Raw genomic sequence first — 27,337 nt, 5'->3', positions numbered from 1 at the left:
GATGCCTGGCTGACTCCAGACTCTGTGATGCGGATCATTTCTGAAGTGAGACTCGTTTATCTTATTGGTTCCCCGCTTTTGGGGTCGGTTTGGTTTTTCCTCCCACCTCCGGAATGGCTGGGTCTCCCTCTGGGATCAGTTTGCCCTGCCCTTTGGGATGGTTTGGCCCCTTCTGAAATCTAATTCATTTGATACCCATATCACATATGTCTGCAAGTAATCTACCATAAGTATATCTGCTGTTACATTGTTGGCAAGGTGCTTCACTAATGATAAATTTGTAGTAATCTGTAATAGTATATATCTAGCTGGTCACTGCTGTTACTGGTTGTTGCTATACAATTGGTTGCTGCTATTATTAACTGTTGCCATACTGTTGATTGATACTATATTATTCATTGCTGAAGGTAACTTGTAATAGATTATTACAAATAAGATATATCTATTGATACAGAATAAATAAGCTATAATCTATTAGCTATAATAGATTATATATATTTGCTTTATTAATCATAGATATACTTGCTAGTAGTGACTTTGTGGTAGTTTACTTGCTAATGGAGATTTTTGTGGTATTTGTGGTATTCTGTATTAAAGTAGAGAAATTTAAAAGGGAAAGCCTCCGTGTTCTTGTGTATTACTGAATCTTATGAACCCACGGTCACGATCTCTACACACCCTCAGGTCAGGTAACCCTTTGGGTCATGACAACATGTCACTTTGTTAGTAACGTTAGAAATCCAAACATAAAATGATAAAATTTGAAGATGGTAGAGTTGAGCTTATGACCACTTAAGAATCATATGAACTAGGTATATGGGTATATAAAAGATTTGAAGAAATAGATACAAATAGAAATATGGAGAGGACACGATTTCTAACAACAATACAATGCTTGTATTCTAAATTAAAAATGTGTCAAGTTTTTCACAACAGAAGCATTTGTTAGATAGAAAGTTCTCGACAGAGCAGAGAACTATCATCACCTACAATTCAAGTTACCACTTAATTCATGCCTCTAGTAAGTTCTCTTTTCTCTAAGAAACAGAGTAAAAGAAGAGCTTGATAGGATGTTCACTCTGGTATCTGTAGAAGTTCCAATAATCTAAGATGAATAATATGAAGACCAGTCTATGCAAAGTCATAATTCTTCACCTTAGCAAAGAGCATGAGAATAAGAACCATGGAGGTTCCAGGCTCAAGAGACCGTGATAGAAAAATGCTAGTGAAAAAAACAGTAGAATTAGCTGCCCCTGTTTTCTGGGCCCTGCTGCATCTCTGTGCAAATGAAGTGCATATCTGCAGCAAAGATTGATGTTCACAAATATGAATGAATGACATTATGCTACTCTTCTCTCTCATTAGATTCTAACAGTTGATGATGATATTCTACAGTTATTGAAAATATTTCATCTTTCACAAGGGAAGATAGTAAGTTTGCCATGTTTCCTGGGAAGATCTGTCAGCTAACAACTACTATAGTATAAACTATCCAAGTCCCAAGACACCAAAGAATTGTAATAGTTATATTTACTACTGTCTTTAACCAGTATTTCAAGGAAACATACAGGTAATGAAAGGCCATTCCGAAGTAACCGAATGGGGGGTTTTTTGTTGGATTTTTAAAATTATTTATTTACTGGGATGAATAAATGCATTTAAAAATGCATGTCATATAAAACATTTGTTAGATTTGCTTGGGGAAAGGAAGTATAGAAATTGTATCATTAAGTGGTTTCACTTTAAAAAGAAGCATCCTGGAGCCAGGGATGGGAAGAAATGGAGAGAAGGGTCTATGGAAGGCCATATTCCACTAGGTAACTGCAACTGGAATTTAGCCCATTTTTTAAACCACTGTCCTGGTTTCAACTGAGATAATTTTCTTTATAGTAGCTAGTATGGGACTATGTTTTGGATTTGTGCTGGAAACAGTGTTGATAATACAGGGATGTTTTAGTTGTTGCTAAGTAGTGCTTATACTAAATCAAGGACTTTTCAGCTTCCCATGCTCTGCCAGGTACACAAGAAGCTGGGAGGGGACACGGCTGGGACAGCTCACCAAAGGGCTATTCCAGACCATATGACATCATGCTCAGTATATAAAGCTGGGGAAGAAGAAGGAAGGGGGGGACATTCGGAGTGGTGGCGTTTGTCTTCCCAAGTAACCGTTACGCGTGATGGAGCCCTGCTTTCCTGGAGATGGCTGAACACCTGCCTGCCCATGGGAAGGAGTGAATGAATTCCTTGCTTTGCTTTGCTTGCACGCGCAGCTTTTGCTTTACCTATTAAACTGTCTTTATCTCAACCCATGAGTATTCTCACTTTTACTCTTCTGATTCTCTCCCCCATCCCATCAGGGGGGAGTGAGCGAGCGGCTGTGTGGTGCTTAGTTGCCAGCTGGAGTTAAACCATGACAACCACATAGACTCAAAGCAATTCCTGAATACCAAAGCTTACAAGAACTTTTTTTGTGCAAGGCTTCAGAATTTTGTACTGTCTAATAAGGCTAAAACTGGAATTTTTCAAATATTATTTCTGCATAAATAAACTACAGTTTCTACAACAGTATATTTTCAGGGGCCTCCTTCTATACAGGAGGCAGGTCCTCTACTGGGTTACATCAGTGTGCAATCTAACTCCCTCAAGAAAACAGTTATGCAGCCACATTTACAAATCACAGCTCTCTTATTTAATCTTTTTAATAATGCCGTCCTGCAGTGCATTTTCTCTCTCTTTTCTCTTAAAAAAAATACCAACAACAAAAAAAGGGAATTATTGTCCCAGTCATGTAAAATGGAACTGTATAATGTAACAGTGAAGAGGGACCGTAGCCAGCTGTCCTTTAAGTATTACACAAATTTTGCATATGCATAGTTTGGAGACCCACCTGCTGAGTTAATACAAACAACAAAAAAAAAGCATATAGTGCAGAACTCCTAAAGAGAAAACTATGAGAATAGATTATAGAGCATAAAACCAGAAAAGAAGAACAGGATGCAAAATTAGTTATTTGAAAAACACACTCAAACAAAGTCAATTACAAAGGTAATTACAAAGGTTAATTACAAAAGTAATTACAAAGTTAATTACAAAGTTAATTACAAAGGTAATTAACTGAATGCATTGATTTCATTAGGCCATATTAGGATCAGTCCAACTCCCACTCCCTGATTTTTTAATAGACTACAAATATGAAATTTATGGAACATGTAAAGACAGCTGTCATGTTGATTTTGGTTAATTTTTTGTTCTGAAATCTGAATATTGCTAGGTAAAGAGCTGAGATTATGTAACTATCACACAAAGAACATAACAGTGTTATATTAATGCATATTAACATGACTAGATGATCAAAGCTTGTTCAGTTTTATGGCACCATTCTGGACTTGAATCAAGGTTCCCATTTTTTTTTCACATTTACAGAATTGCTGACAGCTATTCTTGTCTTTCCACTAACAAAAGAAGAGTCTCTGTCTCAGATGACCTGTTTGCTAAATGGAGTAAAACCCACTTTGCCGTTTGAGTAACTGTGAGCATTTGCAAGGTATGTTTTAAGCAATATTCTACACAAACCTTTTCCTTCTATTGATAATTATTTTTCCTCACTTCTGCCATTCTTTTTCTTTCTTTTTAGTCTTTTATGAAATTGTTTTCTTGTATTTCTTTCCCATAACATTAAAAAATGCAGCCTCAAGAGAATGATGTTATCACACAGTGAGATAAAGGCAATTTCTTTTGAAACTCCTAAAATATCCAAGGTATTCTTCAACTTACTTCATGGTAGTTAGAAAATTCAAAGAAACAGAAATATCAGAGAGGGAACTGACAATTCCTAAAGAAATGGGCTTATAGGACACAGCTGAAAGGATGTTGCAAGATTCTGATGCTTAAATCAATGGAGGAAGAGAGAGTGATGCTTCTTTTGCTCCATGGAGATAATTTTCCTGTCATTTACTTTGAGCTGTTGCTTTTCACTCCGCAGTGTTACTGGTTTTCAAAATTAGCCTTCCTTGCACATGCAGGATCTACCTGATCTACCTAAGGAACAGAAAACTGAATTCCTGGATTCTTCTTTTTTAGCAAGACTCTTAAGGTAGAGATTGCATTTAAATATAAACTAGAATTTACAGCTGTGGGCTCAACTCTGCAATACTTATTTGTATAAAAAAGCAACGTCTAGAATGCAAACCTTCTGTGAGAAGGAACTGTGGTAAGGATTCATGTCTCCTAATTTTAGCTTTCAAAACAAAAAAAAAAAGCATCTACTATAAGCAGGTCACCAAGGCTACCTGATAAAACCAATGAAAAAGGAAAGGATTTGTCAAAAGTTCATTTTTGGCTCTTTAATCCCTCTGAAGCCAATGGAAAGGCAGAGGCTCCTCCAGAGCTTAACTTGGATGCTCTGAATCATTTTCTAGAGGAATCTCTAGCTCTTCATTGAGTATTGTGAGATCTGCTGGGTTATTAGTCTCATTACAGAACTTCCCCTGGGGCACACCTATAGATTACACTGTCAGTCCTCTTACCTTAGTGCTCTGTTTTAAGACAGAATTAATTATCTGCTGGGGTGCCTCTCTCTCTTCTGTGAGCATAGAAAGATCTGAGGGCAGCTACCTTAGGCTAGACTCCTGCCTTTTAGGTGAACTAAACTTGGAAAGATCAGTCCCAATCCACACTCATAAAATATAAATGTGCTGAAGAAAATCTGAACTGGAACTGCATTTAAGTTGATAATTCAATTTCACCACTGGATCTAATTTGTTATTTTAAATCAGAAGAAAAGACCTCTGTACTAACTCTTCAGTTCATTGCAATATACTTCATACTTCAGAAGAATTTTTGCAATCATCTTAATCATTATCTTAGCTTTCTCTCCAAAAATTGCCAAACCATGGGGTAAAAGAGAACTATGAAAGTTGTTTCATAGTTCTTGTTGTTTCATAGTTCTTGTTTCTACTGTAACAAGATTGGAGTAGTTGAGTATGTGGAATGCATAGTTTTCTGTACACTTTCTATAGCTCCCTGATCTTTGTTTTCTCATAAGTGAAGCTCCAAACAAATTGAATTCAAAAGGCAACATCTTAGTCAGTTTTAATGCAGCTTATACAGGTTATACTATATAAAGGAGTTGAAGTTGCAGAAATTACAAAAAGCATGGCTTTCATGTGCATTTTAAAGATAATTTTACTTATTTTCAAAGGGCAATATACCTGTTTGAAAGTCTCATTCAGAGCTTTTGGGCGTATAAAATTCCACAATTTGCCTGCTTTAATTGCAGAAAGCAAGTTATTAGAACAACTAGTGCAAGTATTTACAAGTGAGACCTCAATTTACTTTTTTTATATATTAATCCATATGACTAATTTCTTTCTTATTGAGCTAATGGAACTCTAAGGGTGGTACCCTAAAACTGATGTCAATGTGATGAATTTTATTTTTAGTACCTCCTGGTTCATTAAACAGCTTATTCATTAAGACTGTTACATATTTTATGCCATTTTGATCATCTGCCTTTGCAGGTTCCTGTTAAGTCCAAACACATGTGAGCTGCTATTCTTTTATTTTAGACTCCAATGAATGCTCTGTTTTAACATGGACTTGGAGAGGAAACTGCCATAGTAGATTATTTCATGCTCACCTTCCTTTTTATTTTACTTTTTTATTTTTACATTTTGGATATATTTGTTTACTCTGTATGTAAAATAAAAGTTATAAATATTCCTATTGGTACTAAAATGCATAAGTATGTCAGAATGAAAATAAAGAAGATTATGCACATTTAAAAAGAAAAAACAGAGAATGACAAATACAGGGCTTGCATCTATCAAGAAGGAAAGCATTCTGCAACAAAGCAGTCTATCAAGTGGTCCTCCTGTGACAAAAGTTATTCAGGGCCTATAATTATGAATAGTTTAGACTGGATTAAATTAGATGACAGCACATGAAATAATTACTTCTTTGATTCTTCTATCAATGTCTGCTGCTATAATGGGACACAAAGCTATATTATACTAGATTTTAAGGTTTTTCCATCTTATATAGTTTCTATACGAACTTACTTAAATCCTAAATTATTGTCATTATGATGAGAAGAGGCAGTGATTTGTTAACACACTGATGACTCTTTAGAACCTGTCATTTAGTGCATTTATCCATTGTCTTTCACCAAAACTGAAAGTGCTTCACAATTCAGTGAAACTAAAAGTATTACAAAATAAAAATATTTTCCTATTGGATATAGAGATTATAAGATTTAGCTTTCTCAGCATGCTAGATAAATTGTCTCAATTATTGGGAGCTATAATAAATTGTCTTTTATATTTATGGCAATGCAATAAATCTGCACAATCTGAGTGTTAAGTACAATGTCTACTTTGTCAATGCTTTTGTCTCACTGTTCCCAAAGAACTGCTTACCACTTCAGTGAGTACCTGATGTTGCACTAAGGTGAGTTCATGGTAAAATTCATTACATACCAATGCAAAATTAATATTTGACATTTGTTACAGCTCCTGACAATGATTCAGTTAAAGTCTGCTAGAAGGGTGAAGCTATGTGGTCATGACCATTGCAGTATCGTGGGCAAAGTTTAGCTGAGATATGATGTCTTAAATTTTACTGTTGTTATAATTTTGAACTATATAACTCCAACAGAAGGAAACTAGAAAAAGAAAAGAAAAAAAGGAAAAAAAAATATTTTCCCTAAATCTGATAACCTATTCAGCATACAATGCTTGTAGTTCTTTTAGAAACAACAACATTTTTTGTTTAATAGTACACTTTTACAGTGACTCTCCTGACTATGCCCTCTTACCACACTTGGCTCATGGAGTCATCTCCAAGCATGTGAACCTAGATGAGGAGGTGTATCCCAAGAAGGTTACAAACGCAATTTCAGATCAGCACGGGATGCGTTGTACATCCTCAGGCCTTAGATGTGGAAAAAAAAATAGAAATTTTACTCCCTACTAATGTTCAGCTATTGAAATATTTGACCAGATATTATTTAATGCAATGGCACCCACATGTTTACACATTCAGATATCACAGGGACAAGGCACAAAGAGTATTTAGTGAGATAATAACAATACGGGAACCTTCCTTCTTTTTTGTTCTGTTCTCCTATTCCCACAAATCTCAATTCAAGGAAAACTCTTAGTGCAGAATTTATACTAGAAAGTGTGGTGAGATAGATCAGGATTTTCTGTATCATCAAGAGATGATGGGAATGGAATGATATTCATGGGCAGTTAAGCAGGCCAGTTATGTCAATTCCAGTCTAACTATTTTTACTCTGTCTAGCAAGAGTAGAAAACAAACATATTGTCTTTCCAAATGAAAAAAAAAAAAAAGATTAATTGTTTTAACCTATTCCTCATTTAAGAGTATAGATTGCTATAAAAATATGTTGTATAGATTGTCTTTTATGGCTTCTTAAATAAGAGACAATACCTTTCAAATGGTGAGATTTTGTAGTCAATCTTTCTTCCTGAGATAAAAAAGGAGAAAGAAGTAGTTAAGGATTTTTTCTCTATAAAGGAGAAGATTAAAGGACTACTCAGATAAAATCTTCCCTCATTTTCTATGTCTTTGCTTCTTTTTTGCCAGAAGAAAAAAATAAGATCATGTTATCTTGACTTTAAATGTAGAACAATCCTTTAAATCCTCATTATTCTTAAGATTACAGAGATTACAAGTCCATACAGTATTTCCTGAAAACAGATGCAGAGAAATGACGAGCAAGTATCTAAATAAGCGGCTGAGAATTTTTTCTTTCAAACACTGAAAGGAAAAAGGGAAAAGATACATAGCATTAACTGTCTTTCTGCCATTCTGTCCTCAAAGCAGTATGGTAAAGATGAACATGAATCAGAGAGAATGGCCTAAAAGGACTTCTAAAAGTACTAAAAGGACTTCTGAAAGGACTACTAAAAGTAGGCTTCTTAATACAAAATATGTTAATCTGTAGATGACAGATTCAGCTGCACATTCAAAGGTGACCTGTATTGAAAAGATATAAACCAAAGAGCAGATGGAAGTTTAAATCTTGCTTAGAAAAATGAATGTGCAAGCTCTGCATTCCTAACACTCACTTGCTTTAAAATTCTGGGGTTTCCAGTTTTTCTTATTGCAATTTATGATCATATGAGGTCAGATTTTGCTTTTGTTTCATATAGAGTAGATCTTGGCAATTCACTTACTACAGAGTAACACACCACTTTTGCTCTAGAGGATGATTTGTTTCTTTTTCAAAGTTATTTCCAAATTTTGCTTTGAAAAGTGATTTAACAACCAATTCTAGCAAGGTTTTCATTTGTCCAACATGCTGCAACTTTTATTGAAGTAGTTTGCATCAGTATCGCACAAAATAGGATGTACAGAACATGTGACAGCACTAAGCTGAGTTGAGTTCTTGTTCTCTTACACTCAAACGACATTTAGAAGAAAATAAATTGAAAGCAGTGAAGAAATGGTTGTATATTTTAAAACTAACGTGTACTTTCTAATGCGTACATCAGGAATGCCAGGCCATCCTGCTAAAAATCACCTGGTTTTGGAACATCTGGTCGCTTTCCAAGGAAATTAACTGGAATGGTGCCGAAGTGCAGGGAATGGGTGGGGTTTTAAAAAAATAAAATTCACTGACCTACAAAGAAGTACAAAAGAACACTACTATTTGTTACAGTTCTCAAACAGCAAGTTGTTCTTGGTCTTTTTTTTAGGTTCTTGTTCCTGATCAACTGAAAGTTAGAACCCCACAATATTTTGAGGAAGAATTAGTAGTGGAGTCTTGATGCCTGATTGATTAAGAAAATTAAGTATATTGGGTTGCTCTGCCTATGTGTATCCCCATATCATTTAACTGGGCAATTTCTAAACAAATCAAGAGGTAGAAATCTTAGAGACACAAAATTCTGACCTTTTGTGGACATTTGGAGTTGAATAGAGGATGGAGACCAAAATAAGGAAATGCAAGTATGAATTTGGCCCACTGAATAATTCCAAGAAGAAAATCAACACATATATACCTGTGAGGTACCAATAATACATCCTGACACAGGAACATTAAAAAATAAAAGACAAAGCTTGCCCAGTATTGCAGCAAGGGACTTATTAAGGAGACCTAAACACAGTCTGTAGGAAACCAGCTGTCACTCATTCTACAGCTTATGGGAATATCTTGGCTTTAAATAATTTTTCCCCCTGAAATTATATAAAAAAAGTCATCATTCTTCCACTAGACTGACTAGTGCTTTTTCTGAAGATGTTTTGAGACTGGGTTTTGAGTAGAAGCTTTTATTGCTTTTCCAAAAGGCTATGTACTTCCTGGGCTTATCTGTGAGTTATCTGCGGTTGTTTAGAAATCCTTTGACTACTCTGTTCTTATCTTGATTTCATTGTTGTCTTGTCCCTGAAAGTTGGTTTGTTTTTTTTTTAAATCTTCAAAATCACCATTTTGGTGGAGCTCTGGAAGTAGGAAAGAATTACTTCCCACTCTGTGGGAGAGCTGGCGTGAGAGGAGATGGGGTCAGGATGTACACGGCTAACGTAGAGTCCCATCCTTTTGGGAAAGAGTGTTTGACAGTGGCTCTGCAGTCCAGGATGGTGTCTATGTTCCCACAGATGCCCAGCCCTAGCCAAAGTAAAAAACACATGGAATTCTGTGATTGAATTCGCACAGGCCAACTTGATGAGGTATGTATTGAGATAACTTATTTAGTATTATAATAGTCAAAACTTCATGGTAAATATGTACCATCAATTTTCTTCATAGGGGTTTTCAAAAATTTTTACTTTACATTTTGCACAGGTAATATCCTTTGAATAAAATACCTCTGTCTTTACTGACTCCCTGAAGATACTGTATCAGGTTTCTTCCTACTCCTTCAAACAACATCAGACCTTGATGTAGTGTTACAACTTTATGCAGAAATTAATTCCAGCGCATGTTGCTTTTTCTTGCAGTAACAGAGCTACTGTATGTGTGGATTCCTTAGCAATGATCTGGACAATTAGAGACTTATTTCTTTTTTTAGATGGATCATAACTACATGCTCTGCTGGAAGGGGCTAAAGTGTTGTTTTGGTTTGGTTTGGTTTGGTTTGGTTTGGTTTGTTTTTTAACTTGTATTTAATTCTCTTTAATGGAAATTAAACTTTGATTTCGTTTCAGGGGAATATCCAGAACATGTTCCTCTTGAACACATGTCAAAAATACTGATAGAAACAACACGCAGAAAGGTGGTGAGCAACAGAACTTAAATGCTGACCATTACCAAAATAATACAGATTCCATGTACAGATGACCATCTCTAGTTTAACAGCATAACAGACACTCATTAAAACATATTTCCTTCTTTTTCCTTCTCAGAAATGAACAAAAAGCCACTATGAAGTGCCAAATTGACAGCAGTGGAATTACTTCTGTCTGCCTAGTAGACAAAGCATAACAACTTTTTCTAAAGGATTTCTTTAAATTTTTATTACCTTTGTCAGGCTTGGCTTTTTCCTCTGCTCTATGAAAATTGGCTCTTTGTCCATTGAAATTAATGATATCATTTCCATTTACTCCAAAGACTTTTAGTTCAACTCTCAAAACACAGGAGCTAACTGCATACTAATTACCATGCAAGTAACATGTATGTATGCTAAAGTATGTTTGTCAAAATAAAAAGAAATATGAGAACTAGAAACTGCCTTGTCTGAGATTATTGGTTAAGGCAAGTCCTATTCTTGGTTCTTCCACTTATTGCTAGTAATTCTAAGTACTTCATAGCATATTATTTTTGAATAGTGACTCTACTAAGAAGTAGGAAGTATAATCCATTGAAAAAAAATGGGTCTTGCAATAGTGGGTAGAAGAACGACTAAGTATATTGACACTGAGGATGAAAAGTTTGTGTAAGGGCACCTCTAGCATAGCTGTGAATAGAAAAAGTTTCTAGGATGACAAGTATCCTATTCTTTCCATTTCTCAGTTCCCTGAGAACTATTTTAGAGGTAAGAGTGACTCCCTGGAGAGCTATATATACTAGCTAAGGGTAATTGTGAGGGAGGTAAAGAAGAAAGGAAAGGAGTTCACTTTTTTTCCCAGTGAAAAAAAATACAGCCTTCAATAATTTTGGAAAGTAAATGAAAAGAGTAATATTTTTTGTAATTTTTAATAGTATTAAAATATAAATTTTAATTAAATTAAAATGTTAAAATCGAACAAAACTAACCAATTCCACATTAACTCAGATGCAAACACTGTGCCAGGCTCCACACATGCTTTACAAACAGCCATTTCCCCCTTTCCATCAAATCCTCATGTGGATGGTTCTGTTATACGTTTCTTATGTCTGATCACATAAACCATTATAATTCATATTTCCAAGGGAATAGAATTAAGGTTGCAGGAACAACTTGTATTTTAGTTTTGCCTAATCTGAGCATACTCGGTTATGAAATATTAATGTACTTTTAATACAAGGTGTGTGGGATATTTCTTACTATGTGTAATCTTTAATCTTCTGTAATTCTCCTCCCTTTTCCTTTACTCTTACAGAACAGCAATTTGGCCTAAAGCTTATCTGGCAAGATACAGATTGGATGGGTAGTCTGTGATATAGGTAGGAAATTGGCTAGCAGGTCACACTCAGAGGGTGGTGATCAATGGTTTTTACTCAGGCTGGCAGCCTGGCACAAGTGGAGTCCCCCAGGGATTGATACTGGCCCCACGCTGTTCAACATCTTCATAAATGACCTGGACTATGGGTTTGAAAGCACCCTCACCAAGTTTGCTGATAACACCAAGCTGGGTGGTGAGGTGAACACATCAGAAGGGATAGACATCTTACAGAAAGGAGAGACATCTTACAGACAGACCTGGACAGGCTGGAGGAGTGGGCTAGCAAGAGCAGTATGAAGTTTGAGAAAAAACAAGTGCAAAGTCCTGCACCTGGGACAGAAAAACCAAACAGGCCAGTACAGGCTAGGATCTGGGTGTCTGGGGAGCAGCCTTGCTGAAAGGGATCTGAGGGGGGACAACAAGCTGAACATCAGTTATCAATGCACCGCTGCTGCAACAAAGGCAAACTGGATCCTAGTAATTCTCAGGGCATTACTAGCAGGGATAGACATGTAATCATCCCACTATACTCGGCACTTGTTCAGGACTGTTGTGGTTTAGCCCCAGTCAGCAATTCAGTACCACACAGCCGCTCGCTCACCCTCCTCCCCACTCCTGCCCCTGGTGGGATGGGGGAGAGAATCTGAAGAGCAAAAGTAAGAAAACTTGTGGATTGAGATAAGAAAAGTTTAACAATTGAAACAAAATAATAATAATAATAATAATAATAATAATAATAATAATAATAATAACAACAACAACAACAATAAATTGTAATGAGAAGGAAAACAACAAGGGAAAGAGAGAGGAGCAAAAACCCAGGGAAAAATTAAAAAAAACAAAACAGTGATACAATCGCTCACCACCCGCTGACCGATGCCCAGCCAGTCCCGGAGCAGCATTCGCTACCCCCCAGCAAACTCCCCCCAGTTTATATAATCGGCATGACATGATATGGTATGGAATAGCCCTTTGGTCAGTTTGGATCAACTGTCCTGGCTCTGCCCCCTCCCATTTCTTGTGCACCTGGCAGAGCATGGAAAGCTGCAAAGTCCTTGACCAGTGTAAACACCACTTAGCATCAACCAAAACATCAGCTTGTTATCACTATTATTCTCATGCTAAAATCCAAAACACAGCACTACGCCAGCTACTAGGAAGAAAATTAACTCTATTCCAGCCGAAACCAGAACAAGGCCATACCTGGAGTACTGTGTCCAGTTCTGGTCCCCACAATCCAAGAAAGATGCAGACAGACTGGAGAGGGTCCAAAGAAGGGCCACATAGATGATCAAAGGGGTGGAGAACCTGCCCTATGAGGAAAGACTGAAGGAGTTAGGTCTTTTCTCCCTGGAGAATAGATGTCTCAGGGGGGACCTCATCACAGTATTCCAGTACTTAAAGGGTGGCTACAAAGAAGACAGAGGCTCTCTCTTCACAAGACACCACATGGAGAACACAAGGGACAACAGGTAGAAGTTGCACTGGGAGAGATTTTATCTCAGCATAAGAAAGAAATTTTTTACAGTAAGAGCAAACATTCACCTGAACAACTTCCCCAGGGATGTGGTAGGGTCCCCATTTCAAGATGCAATTAGACAGGGTGCTAGATAATCTCGTCTAGGCTCCCTTTCCCATGAAAGGCTGAACTAAATGATCTTTCAAGGTCCCTTCCAGCCTGGGCTAATCTATGATTCTGTGATTTTATGATTCTTTGAAAGCACATGCTACACGTATTTTTTTTCTTGCCCCCTCCTCATCATTTAAATCTTTTTTAAAAAAATGAAAATAAAATGAAAAATTTTCAGGAAGACAAACCAGCTGAGACAGTTTCTTGGCACCATGAAACTCCGTCAGACTTGAGATGATATAATGACCCCATTGCCCTGCCAGCAAAGTTTGGAGTGGAAGTTACTAAGTGCAATTTTTTTACAAATTTTCCTTTCCCAACTTATAGAGGGTTGAAAAGCTGAAGAAAGATTAGGATCAGAAGCTAATATTCAAGTTGCAGTCATATATCCAACTGACAATTATTTTTAACTGACTTGGTATTTTGATGAAATAATATTTCACTGGACACTGAAAGAACTAATGTATTTTTCGTACTTGGTAATGCACATTCTCTTCAATTTCTAGCCTTGGTGAGATTGGGTTACAGAAGTTTATTTACAACAACTCCCCTGTAATAGACTTGCAGGGTTGCAAGCAACAGCATGTTGACTGAAAAAAAGTCTTTCTTCCCTTTCTAATTTGGGGCTTATAATATTAATTTTTACCTTACGATGTTAACATACATAATATAAAGCTACAGATACTCATTTCTATTAATTGAACATATAATTTTATCTGAGAATATAATAGCCACTTTGACCAACCAATTTCACACTAGACCCCACAGAATTTCTTTCTGTACTGTTTATCCTCTTCATTCTTGGTTTCAAGAGCCTTGTATCATCCATTTTAGTATTTTACTTGGGATCATGTCAGAATCATATTTCTCTTAGTCCTTCACAGGAGCTGAGGTACTCCAGCAGGCTTAAAATCATAGAATCATAGAATCATAGATCATAGAATGGTTTGGGCAGGAAAAGACCTTTGAAGATTATCTAGTCCAACCCCCCTGCCATGGGCATGGACATCATTCACTAGATCAGCTTGCTCAAAGCCCCATCCAACCTGACCTTGAACACTTCCAGGGATGGGGCAGCCACAACTTCTCTGGGCAACCTGTTCCAGTGTCTTACCACTCTGATGGTAAAAAATTTCTTCCTTATGTTCAATCTAAAACTACTCTCTTTCAGTTTAAAACCACTGCTCCTTGTCCTGTCACTGCAGGCCTTGGTAAAAAGTCTTTCTCCATCTTTATTCTAAGCCCCCTTTATATATTGAAAGGCTGCAATAAGGTCTCTTGCTTTCCAGGCTGAACAACCCCAACTCTCTCAGCCTTTCTTCATAAGAGAGGTATTCCAGCCCTCTGACCATTTTTGTAACCTTCTTCTGGACCCGCTCTAACAGTTCCATGCCTTTCTTATACTGGGGATCCCAGAGCTGGATGCAGTACTCCAGGTGGGGTCTCACAAGAACAGAGTAGAGGCTTCTCAGTCACCTCTGTAAAACTGTTGAGTGCAAGACACCAGACTTGAAAAATAAGAGAATAAACAAAAGCAGTTTGAAAGATGCTGAAGAGAGTCATCAAACAAAAAATATGTATTTTTGTTCTAAATATGGAATTTATATCTTTACTGTAGAGGAAAATCTACATTACTGTTGTCACTACTTTTGTTTGTGTTGGTCTTAAGCACAAGAAGACAATACAATTGTTTAAGGCCCCATACTTCAGGGAGTCCTTAGCTACTAATCACGTCTATTTTTCCTTCAAGCTGATTGCAGTAACTGAATACCAACTGCTCAGCATTGATCACCCAAATATAAGTAACTATGCACGTGGACATCTACGTGAGGACAACAGCTGATACACTGTATTTCATAGAATCACAGAGTATCTCGAGTTGGAAGGGACCCATAAGGATCATTGAGTCCAACTCCCAGGACTCCAGGAATTTAATTCCTGAGAGAAGCAATAAGTCACTGTGGGGTCTCAAAAGCCCTGCCCATGACTAAGCTTGTTCTTTGAGTTGAAGCTCTATGACAGAGGACTGATGGAAAGACAAAAAAAGTGTAGGGAGCACCGGATTAGGGAATTAGAAGACTGGGCATGAAAGCATGGGGTCAAGGCTGGAGCTTGATGATTGTAAGAAGTATATTAGGATGATATGAACACCAGCGAATATTGAGCTGAGGTCCTGCTTTGAGGAAATAAAGATAGAGGAGGAGGAGGAGAAAGACAGATAGATGTAGGGGACATAGGAAGTTGGAAGTATGATGGTGCCAGAAGACGAACTTTCAAGGATAGCATCCTACAACATATAAGGCCATGCCTGAGGTACAGATAGATAGATAGATAGATGTACAGACAGAGATATGTCTGTCGAGGTTTGGATTGACAGTTCAAGAAGAGTGTGGAGAAACCGGAGACAGTCCAAAGGAGGGATATGGGATATCAACATGGTCAGGAGACTAGGGCACATGAGCTATGAGAATCGTCTAAAGCAACTGAGCCTCTCCTGGCAAAAAGGCTCTGAGAGGCTCTAATGGCAACTTACAATTCCTCGAGGAGAAGTTACAGAGGTGGTGGAACCAAACTCTTTTTGGTAGTAGCAGATGATGTAACAAGGAGAAATGGCTACAAATGCAAAGTTGGGAGGTTCAGACTGCACATACGGGGAAAAAAAATTGACTAGGAGAGTAATGGAAACGGAATAACTCACCTAGAAAGGCTGGGTAATCTCCATTTACAGTGGCTTTCAAAAATCAACTAGTGAAAGCCATAGCCAACCTGATCTAATGTGATGATAGATCTGCTTCAACAGGGATGTTGAACTGGAAAACAATCATCATTCTAACTAACATTTCTTTGATTTCTATGTGTATATTTTCCCATTAAATTAGTTTGTGTTGCCTATACCTGGTTTTTGTATGAATTTCACACTGCAAGGATAAAGTATGGAACCAATTATACTGGGAAAAAGGAGAAAAAAATTCTTGCAAAAACATTAACATGACCCTCCAATCTTAAACTGATAGCCATTACAAGCAAGTGCAGTCTATGAGATTCAGTGGAAGTTACACTACAATAAAATTATATTTACTGCTCATAGAGCAACAAATTTAGGTGAATTACACTTGCTTAGGAAACCCAGTAACAGTCATATTGGTGTAAGATAAGTTATTTCACTAGAATACATATATTAACTCCATTATTTAAGCTACTGTTGAACTTGATCTTGCATACAGCATCTATCTTTTCTTCTTCAACACAGCTTCCAAAGAAATTGTCTTTCAGATGTGATTAAGTCAATATTAAGTTAGATGAATCCTTCACAGAACCATAAATAAATATAAAACAAACCTAGTAAATTACTGTATCCCTTCACAGCTCTAAATTCCATCATTGTCAAAGACATTTATTTGCCTTTATTTCATTGAGTCTCTAGTGAGCTGTTTTGAGAAAGCTGTTGAAAATTTACATACTGAAATACTCAAAAGGACTGTATAGAATGTCTGAGGAACTTGCATTTACCTTGGACTGTTTTAAATGATATATAAAATAGCCATTGAAATCACAAGAACTTACACTCTGTGTTATGACATTTATGGTGGTCTCAATACTGTAAGAATCAGTGAAGTAAGCCAAGGTGTCTCTGAGCAAAAATATAGGTTTAAATGTAAACATGAAATATTTTGGTAGGACACCAACAGCAAAAAAGCTATTTAAACTGACAGTGAAAAATGGGAAATGTGTATCTCAAAGATTCTGAAAACAAAAAATATGAAATCTTATTTCAGTGAGTTTTCTTAAAGGATAAGCCTAAGCCTTTGGGCCATATGTTCTCCTACAGTATGGTACTTTGACATAAATTGACAGGTCCATTGTGTTTGGGGGGGGTTGGGGGTTTGGTTTTGAGTGAAGATGATACATGGTCTTTCAAACCTGTCCAGTCCCAAAAGCTGAATATGCAAATTATTTTTGCACAATGTCATGTTTCCCATCTACAACACCTCCCCCTGCTACAGCATCTGGTTTTTGATGCTAAAGGGAGCCACGGTCAGTCACTGAGTGGAAGACAATCTTCAGTGCTCTGATGGGGAGAGCTGGGACTGGAGGTGGTGGAATGGGGTTCCTCCAGGGCCAGGGCCAGGTTCCTACAGGGCAAATTCTCCAGCCTAAAGCTTTCACCTCCCCCCTTATGTAAACCAACTCACTTGGAGCTATTGACCGTGTACCCTCTTGTTCAGACATATAATTTGACGAACCAGTGTGGTGGATTAGTCTGGGCTGGCAGCCAGACTCCCACCCAGCCACTCACTCACCCCATTGAGAAAGCTCACAGGTCAAGATAAAGACAAGGAAACTGCTTACCAATTGCTGTTGTGGGCAAAACAGATTTGACTTGGGAATATTAACTTAATTTATTCTCAGTTAAAGTAAATACTTAATACTGGTTCAAGTAGTGGGAAACAGAAAGACAAACATTGAAACAAATGCTTTTCTCCCCCCATTCCCAGGCTTACACTCCTTCACTTCAGACTCCTCTGTTTATCACCACAGATTACACCCAGTCCCTCCAGCGAGCAAATAATGGGGAAGGACACTGTATGGTCAGTACTTAACAGTTTCTCTCTGCCATTCCCTTCTTCTCACACCTTTCCTCTGCTCCAGTGTGAGATCTTCCATGGGCTGCAGTGCTTCAGGAAAACCTCCTCTAGCGCAGGTCCTCCGTGGTTGGCAGGGAATATCTGCTCTGCCATGGAGCGACTCCTTCTCCCCCTCCTCTGACTTTAGTGTTTCTTCTGCCATTTTGCACTACATTTGTTCCCTCCTCCTCTATCTGTCTGGTGCTTTGCTTTTTCTCAAACACATTTTCCCCAAGGTGCCATTATCTTGGCCAAGGGGCTCAGCCGTGCCCTGCGGTGGGTCGGTTGGAGCCGGCTGGAACTGGCTGTGTCCAGCACAGGGCAGCCCTGGCCTCTCCTCACAGGCCACCCTGCAGCCCCGCCACCAGCAGCTCAGCACGGGCACCCAGTACAAGCAGGTACACAGCCTCCTCGTGAAGATGCACCAAGCCTGGTCTGGGAATTCTGGGACATTAAAAAGTCAATAACCAATTATCTGCTTGATTCCTTTAAATATATATGAATAAAATAAAATTGTTTTGAAACAGATTTACTGTATTTTATTTACAGATAGGATGATACACTATATCTGTATTGCCATGAACAATAAAAAATGAGTTTATTATGGCTATGTGTAACAACCCTTGACACACCCATTGAAATTAGACAATAGAAAGGTGTTGCTGTTCACTGAGAAAATTATTTCTCAATATGTAAGGAAAACACTCAAAAGCTCACAGATATTTTGCAAGCATAGCTATTCAGATTTGTATAAAATCTGACATGTAACTGGGTTAAAAAAACATTTTTTTTCAGAGAGGGGAGCTGAACAAAATACAGAAGGTGGATATCAACTAATATCTCTCATTTAAATGCAATGCTGAGTAATGGCTTGAAAAATGAGGCAATTAAGGTTTGTTTATGAACAATAAGCTGTGATACAATGAGATCATGAACTGCTCAGATGAGCCAAAAAAGTAAACTATGTACATGTACACAGTATATAGGAATAATATTAGATTTTTAAACCAAGAAAGGATAATTATGTAGGCATTTATCCTGAAAAATCAGAATACACTAATACTTTTGTGTGATAAAAGTGACATGAAAAATAACTGAAATCTGCATTAATTATGAAGAATTAATAAATACATTTTCAGGTTAAGCCTAGGTTTGGGGTTTTCAGCCACTGAAGGAAATAAGAATATGTCAAAATACCTGACAGTGAAATTTCTCACTGGAATATTTAGTTTTCAGTCACATTTTCCCTGACAAAAGTTTCTCAGTTTCTGAGGGAACTCAAAGAATAGAATCCCAGAAGTTTAATGGTTAGGCATTTTATGGAATATGGAAAATCTATAATCAGGTCCCAGCACCACCTCATCCATAACTGGATCTGGACCTATGACATCCCTAGTAAAGTCTAATCACTAGGCTATTGATGATACTGCAAAGATGACTGAGTCTTCTCTTCTTTGAAAAAACTTTCTGATGTAGCATAGTAACTTTTTTAATCTCAAGGAACCTAAAATTATTATTTAATAATAATACAGAGATAATAAACAGAGATAAACAGGGACCTTGCCAACACTGGACTCTCAATTACTGACTCTACATTACTGACTGATTAGAAATCTAGCGAGGAGGACTGGGGGCTGATTTGGCACAATCTGTTATGGTTTTAGGATCATTCATCCACACTGCAACTTTACTAGCAATGACGTTTATGCATGAACTGACACCGAACTGTTGGAGGACTTTGGATCCACTTGGCACCCAACTGAGTGATCTGCTTTCTGATTTCACCAAGAAGGAAACCACTTGGAGCACATCACTGGAGTTAGTGTTGCAATACTCCACTATAGACATAAGAAAACCATGCAGCTGAAAAGAATGTCTCCGGCATCCTAAATCACTGCATAGATGTACCTCTCTAAAAAGAGACAGAAATTTTGCACCTTGCAATTCTCTGTGGTCTAAATGGAATGAACTACTGAGCTTAGGATGTAGCAAAGAAGCTCATAGAAGCTGCAATTCTCAGAAGACAGCCTTTAAAGTATGGATGGGAACATACCTTGTTTAAAAATTACTTAAAAAAAAAAAAAAAAGGAAAAAAAATCCTTTTAGCTATCCTTGGTTTTCTCCTTTTTCCTCTTTTGCCCCACATTTCAGGTCTTTTTATGCTTTTTCTCTGCTTTTCATTTTTTGCTCTTAATTTCTTTTATTCCAGTCACTCATTTGTTCCTGAAAGTATTTGTGTTCATTTTTATTTCATGGGCACTTGATGCCCACAACAGGCTCATCCTCTGCTACACAAGATAATATTAAGTAACGTGATGAACAAAAACCACAGTGTGTAATGTCCACTCTGGAAAAAAAAAAAAAAGCAAACTATTTGCAGAAAGGAGAAAAGAAATAATTTAAGACCTGCCACTGATTTATACTGGTCAAAATCAGGCCCTTAGCCTTCAGTGAAACAGAGGTAGCCAGAGGTCTAGAGCTGGTGTTGCCCTTGCAGCGTTATTGAGTGGACCTCTGGATTTTATTCCCTCATTCAACCAATTTTGGCAATTTGTACAATCTGAATTACTGTAACACAAGGGCTTTCAGTAATTCCTGTGGTTGGTTGTCCCTACCACCAGCTTGTTCTGAGTAGCCCACCTTCTATACAGATGACATACATCCAGAAAAAAAATCAGTAGGGAACCATGATAATTTCCCTTAGAAAATGCGTTTGATAAAGGGATGGGAAAGGATACTTAAGAGCGTTTTTATAGGTAGGAATTGGACCACCAAATAGGCTTCATAAAGGAAGGTCTTGTTTAAGTAGGCCCTTGCTAACACTTTATTTCTCGGGGGTAATTTGAAGTGAGCCAAGACTAGCATTTTGAGCCTACCTCAATGATTATGTTAGCAAAGAATCTAGAAATCCTTATCTTTCTGAAGATAAGATATCTTTCTGAATCTTCCAAAAGCCCTTACCAATAGTTTACAGAAGGAGACATGAAACACATTATCATAGCATCATAGAATGGTTTGGGTTGGAAGGGACCTTAAAGATGATTTAGTTCCAAACCCTCTGCCATGGCCAGAGACACCTTCCACTAGACCAGGTTCCTCAAAGCCCCAGCCAACCTGGCCTTGAACACTTCCAGGGATGGGGCATCCACAATTTCTCTGGGCAACCTGTTCCAGTGCCTCACCACGCTCATAGTGAAGAATTTCTTCCTTATATCTAATCTAAATCTACCCTCTTTCAGTTTAAAGCCATTACCCTTTGTCCTATCACTACATGTCTTTGTAAAACATCACTCTCCAGCCTTCTTGTAGGCCTCCTTCAGGTACTGGAAGGCTGCTATAAGGTCTCCTTGGAGCCTTGTTGTGGTTTAGCCCCAGTTGGCAATTCAGTACCACACAGCCGCTCACTCACCCTCCCCCCTGGTGGGATGGGGGAGAGAATTGGAAGAGTAAAAGTAAGAAAACTTGTGGGTTGAGATAAGAACAGTTTAACAATTGAAACAAAAAAATGATAATAATAACAAATTGTAATGAGAAGGAAAACAACAAGAGAGAGAGAGGAACAAAACCCAGGGGAAAAAAAACAAACAGTGATACAACCGCTCACCACCTGCTGACCAATGCCCAGCCAGTCCCTGAGCAGCGATTGCTACCCCTCAGCCAACTCCCCCCAGTTTATATACTAGGCATGATATCATATGGAATGGAATAGCCCTTTGGCCAGTTTGGGTCAGCTGTCCTGGCTGTGCCCCCTCCCAGCTTCTTGTGCACCTGGCAGAGCATGGGAAGCTGAAAAGTCCTTGACCAGTGTAAACACCACCTAGCAACAGCCAAAACATCAGTGTGTTATCAATATTATTCTCATACTAAAATCCAAAACACAGCACTATACCAGCTACGAGGAAGAAAATTAACTCTATCCCAGCTGAAACCAGGACAGTATCCACCCTCATTCTATACCATCTACGTCATGCCCAGGTCCCATACTTTCCAATACATTCCAATTAATCACCACCGCTTTTCCTGTCTTTTAATATATACACACAGATATCATTCCCTTGGTCTACGGGCCATCCCTCTAAAATGTCCGTTGGGTTCATTTAGTCCATGACTTTGGGTTCCATCTGTCATAATAGTCTTTCAGGGCAGGAGAGATGGTGTGTGGTGTTGGATTGTTGCATGCTGAAGTCAGTTTTGGTTTCATCACCTCTGCACTTTGCTTAGTTTCATCGAAGTTCATTCTTCATTAATCTGGGTGATTCTTACTGAAATACTGTTGATATGGTGTATAGTAAGCATAAAAGTGATGACATACAGTATTATATAGCAATTAACATCGTACCATTTAGTTCATTGGCTATTCTCACCCAAAATCAAATCCCCTTGAGGTACACAGCAGAGTTCCCCATTCTTCCGCATTACTCACCAAGTGCACCCAGGTCCTTGAGCAAAAGCAGTCCCACGAATGGGCTTGCCTTTGCCCGAGGCAGGAGTAACCCAGACTGTCTTCCCCAGCATGTTTTTTATGTGCACTACTGGGACTTTATCTCTCTCCACAGTGCGTAAAAGTTTTGATTGGGCAGGGCCAGCTCGATTGACAGATCCCCTAGTGTTAACTAACCAGGTGGCCTTTGCTAAATGTGCATCCCAATGTTTGAATGTCCCACCACCCATTGCTCACGGTGTAGTCATTAAGAGTCCCTTATACCATTCGATTTTCCCGGAGGCTGGTGCATGATAGGGGATGTGATATACCCACTCAATGCCATGCTCTTTGGCCCAGGTGTCTATGAGGTTGTTTAGGCAATGAGTCCCATTGTCTGATTCAATTCTTTCTGGGGTGCCATGTCGCCATAGGACTTGCTTTTCAAGGTCCAGGATAGTGTTCTGGGTGGTGGCAATGGGACACAGGATACGTTTCCAGCCATCCAGTGGTTGCTTCCACCATTGTAAGCACATACCACTTGCCTTGGAAGGTTTCTGGGAGTGTGATATAATTGATCTGCCAGGCCTCCTCATATTTATATTTCAGCCATCGCCCTCCATACCACAGAGGCTTTAACCGCTTGGCTTGTTTAATTGCAGCGCATGTTTCACATTCATGGATAACCTGTGCTATAGTGTCCATGGTCAATTCCACCCCTTGATCACGAGCCCATCTATATGTTGCATCTCTTCCTTGATGGCCTGAGGTGTCATGGGCCCACCGAGCTATAAATAATTCACCCTTACATTGCCAGTCCAGATCCACCTGAGCCACTTAGCAGCCTGATCCACCTGCTGGTTGTTTTGATGTTCCTCAGTGGCCCGACTCTTGGGTACGTGAGCATCTACGTGACGTACTTTCACAGCCAGGTTCTCTACCCGGCAGCAATGTTTTGCCACAATGTGGTAGCCCAGATGGGTTTGCCTCTGTGCTGCCAATTGTTCTGCTTCCATTGCTGTAACCACCCCCACAGGGCATTTGCCACCATCCATGAATCAGTATAGGGAGAGACCACTGGCCACTTTTCTCATTCAGCAATGTCTAAAGCCAGCTGGACGGCCTTTACTTCTGCAAATTGGCTCAATTCACCATCTGCTTCAGCAGTTTCTACAACTTGTCCTATAGGACTCCATACAGCAGCTTTCCATCTCTGATGTTTTCCTACAATACAACAGGACCCATCAGTGAACAGTGCATATTGCTTCTCATTTTCTGGTAGTTTATTGTACAGTGGGGCCTCCTCAGCACGCGTCACCTCCTCCCCTGGTGATGTTCTGAAATCTTTGCCTTCTGGCCAGTCCATAATTACTTTCAAGATTCCTGTGAGATTGGGGTTTCCTATTCAAGCCTGTTGTGTGACCAGTGCAACCCACTTACTCAACGTAGCATCAGTTGCATGATGTGTAGAGGGGACACTCCCTTTGAACATCCAGCCTAGCACCGGCAGCTGGGGTGCCAGGAGGAGCTGTGCTTCAGTACCAACCACTTCCGAAGCAGCTCAAGCCCCTTCATATGCTGCCAATATCTTTTTCAGTTGGAGTATAGTGGGCCTCAGATCCTCTGTATCCCCGACTCCAAAACCCTAGGGGTCGATCTCGAGTCTCCCCTGGTGCTTTCTGCCAGAGGCTCCAGGTAGGGCCATTCTCACCAGCTGAAGTGTAGAGCATATTTTTTACATCTTGCCCTGCCCAGACTGGCCCAAGGGCTACTCCATGAACTATCTCCTGTTTAATTTGTTCAAAGGCTTGTCATTGCTCAGGGCCCCATTTGAAATTGTTCTTCTTCCGGGTCAGTTGATAGAGAGGGCTTACAATCAGACTGTAATTTGGAATATGCATTCTCCAAAAACCCACAACATTTAAGAAAGCTAATGTTTCCTTTTTACTAGTTGGTGGAGACATAGCTGTTATTTTGTTAATCAATCACATCCATTGGGATCTGATGATGTCCATCTTGCCATTTTATTCCTAAAAAGTGGATCTCCTGTGCAGGTCCCTTGACCTTACTTTGTTTTATGGCAAAACTGGCTTTCAGAAGGATTGGGGCTATTTTCTTCCCTTTCTCAAAAACTTCTTCTGCTGTATTTCCCCACACAACAATGTCATCAATATATTGCAGATGTTCTGGAGCTTCACCCTGTTCCAGTGCCGTCTGGATCAGTCCATGGCAAATGGTGGGGCTGTGTTTTCACCCCTGGGGCAATCAGTTCCAAGTGTACTGAACGCCCCTCCAAGTGAAAGCAAACTGTGGCCTGCACTCTGCTGCCAAAGGGATTGAGAAAAAACACATTAGCGATATCAATTGTAGCATACCATTTGGCTCCTTTGACTCCAGTTCGTATTGAAGTTCCAGCATGTCAGGCACGGCAGCACTCAGTGGTGGCATGACTTCATTCAGGCCACAATAGTCTACTGTTAGTCTCCACTCTCCCTTAGACTTTTGCGCTGGCTATATAGGACTGTTAAAAGGTGAATGAGTCTTACTGATCACTCCTTGGCTCTCCAGTCGACGAATCAGTTTATGGATGAGAATCAGGGAGTTTCGGTTGGTACAATATTGCCTCTTGTGCACTGTTGTGGTAGCAATTGGCACCTGTTGTTCTTCAACCCTCAGCAACCCCACAACAGAAGGGTTCTCTGAGAGACCAGGCAAGGTAGACAGCTGTTTAATTTCCTCCGTCTCCAAGGCAGCTATACCAAAAGCCCACTGGTACCCTTTTGGGTCCTTGAAATACCCTTTCCTGAGGTAGTCTATGCCAAGGATGCATGGAGCCCCTGGGCCAGTCACAATGGGGTGCTTTCACTATTCATTCCCAGTTAGGCTCACTTCGACCTCCAATACAGGTAACTGTTGGGATCCCCCCGTCACTCCAGAAATACAGATGGATTCTGCCCCATATAGCTTGATGGCATTAGGGTACACTGTGCACCAGTGTCTACAAGAGCCTTATACTCCTGTGGGTCTGATGCGCCAGGCCATCGAATCCACACAGTCCAGTAAACCCAGTTGTCCCTTTCCTCCACCTGGCTGGAGGCAGGGCCCCTCTAGTCCTGGTCATAGTATTAATTACCCATTTCTTGTATATATGAGTCAAGAGCTCCTTCATGAAAATCAGGAGTAAGATCAGCCCTTTTACTCTGTCTGGGGAACTGTCCACTGGAAACCGGAGCAGCAATTTTCCTGGAAGAACCCCCTTTGGTGATTGTTTTTTCCTTGCAACTCACTTACCCACGCTTCTAGGGTTGAGGTAGGTTTTCCATCCCTCTTCCTCATGTCCTTCCCATGGTCACACAGGTAAAAACACAGGGAGGCCCATGATGTGTACCCTCTATATCCTTTCTCTTGAGTAGAGGAACGCTGACTCCTAATAGCTGAGATACTGGTCTGGAAAGTAGGACCTATCTTCTTCGAGTCGCTGGACCTTCCGGGACTGTTTCTCCACACCCGAGACAAGGGTGGAAGAGATATTTTCTTTGTATTCCTGGAGCTGGCTAGCTGCTTCATCCACTGTTGGACCCTCTCCGTCTTTCCAGGTCAGTATTGCCAATGAGTTGGCACACGACGATGGTGCGTTCCGTACCGCCACATGGGTTGTGTGCACTGGACCTCATCTGGATCTTTGGGTAACTGCTCGTCATCCAGGTCACCATAAATCACTTCCAGCACAGCTAATTCCCTCAGGTACTGGATACCTTTCTCCATGGTGGTCCATTTCCCAGGGCCATATACATCATCTTCCTTGAAGGGATAGCTTTCCTTCATAGCTGACAGGAGTTGCCTCCAGAGGCTGTGGGCTTGTGCCCCTTTTTGCAATTGCTTTGTCAATGCCCCCTTCCCTAGAAATAGATCCCAGCTGTTTGGCTTCCTTACCCTCTAATTCCAGGCTACTGGCCCCATTATCCCAGCATCGGAGCAGCCAGGTGACAATGTGCTCGCCTGGACGACGGGTGAAATCTTTTCATATATCTCACAGCTCACTCAGGGATAGGGATCGGGTAGTTTCCGTCTCATCCACAAGTTCTTCCTCTTCCTCTCCTTGTGATGGCCCTGCTCTTTCGTCTTCCCTTTCTAAACGAGCTGACTTTTGCTTCCGGTATTTCTTCTTGTGTATAGGTGCGACTGATCCTGACACGGGTTGGTTCCCTGGTTGAACCACATTATCTGTCACAGGGGGGCTGGAGTGACTGCAGTGCCTGTCACAGAGGGGGCTAGAATAGCCGCAGTGCCTGTCACAGAGGGGGCCGGAGTAGCCACGATGTCTGTTGTTTTGTCACCAGATCCTTGAGTGTTCTGAATAGTGTTGAACAGGGCTCGGTAGGCATGAGCCAGACCCCAGCACATTGCAGTGATTTGTGTCTCCCTAGAATTGCCAGGGTGACGGCATACTTTTTCCAAATATTCTACTAATTTTTCAGGATTCTGCACTTGTTCAGGGGTGAAGTTCCAAAACACTGGAGGTGCCCACCATCCTAGGTATTTGCCCATGCTATCCCACACACCCTGTCACTCATAATTATCCAGCCTTGGGGCAGATCTCTGGATGATATTCTTAAATTGCTTACTAATCTTGGACAAAATCAAAACAGTATTCCCAAGCAATATCAATAGATGGACCTTAACTACCCAAGGATGTTGAAGATACTGAAAAGTTATTGTAAAAAAGGAGGAAACATTGTAGAAGAAAGTAGCGAAGGTGCCATTCTGCACTTCCTCCATAAAAAACCTCTCAGAGGAAGAACAATTGCTAATTGTGTCCATGAGGTGGTACCCGACATACAGTAATGGTTTCAGTACGGCACTTAGATACCAAAATAAACCCAAGGTCACTGTTTTAATAACAAATCTCACAGGCAAAACATCACCAATCACAGCAGAGCACAGCAAACTGCAAAAACCAACACCGATCTTTAACATGTACAGAAAAAAAATGAGCATGGTGCAGATCAGGTAAACCAATATTGAGAACAGATGAATCAATATTGTGGCCCG

Source organism: Ciconia boyciana, chromosome 1 (genome assembly GCF_034638445.1).
Source record: "Ciconia boyciana chromosome 1, ASM3463844v1, whole genome shotgun sequence".
NCBI lineage: Eukaryota > Metazoa > Chordata > Aves > Ciconiiformes > Ciconiidae > Ciconia > Ciconia boyciana.
Note: the sequence above shows the minus strand (reverse complement) of the source record.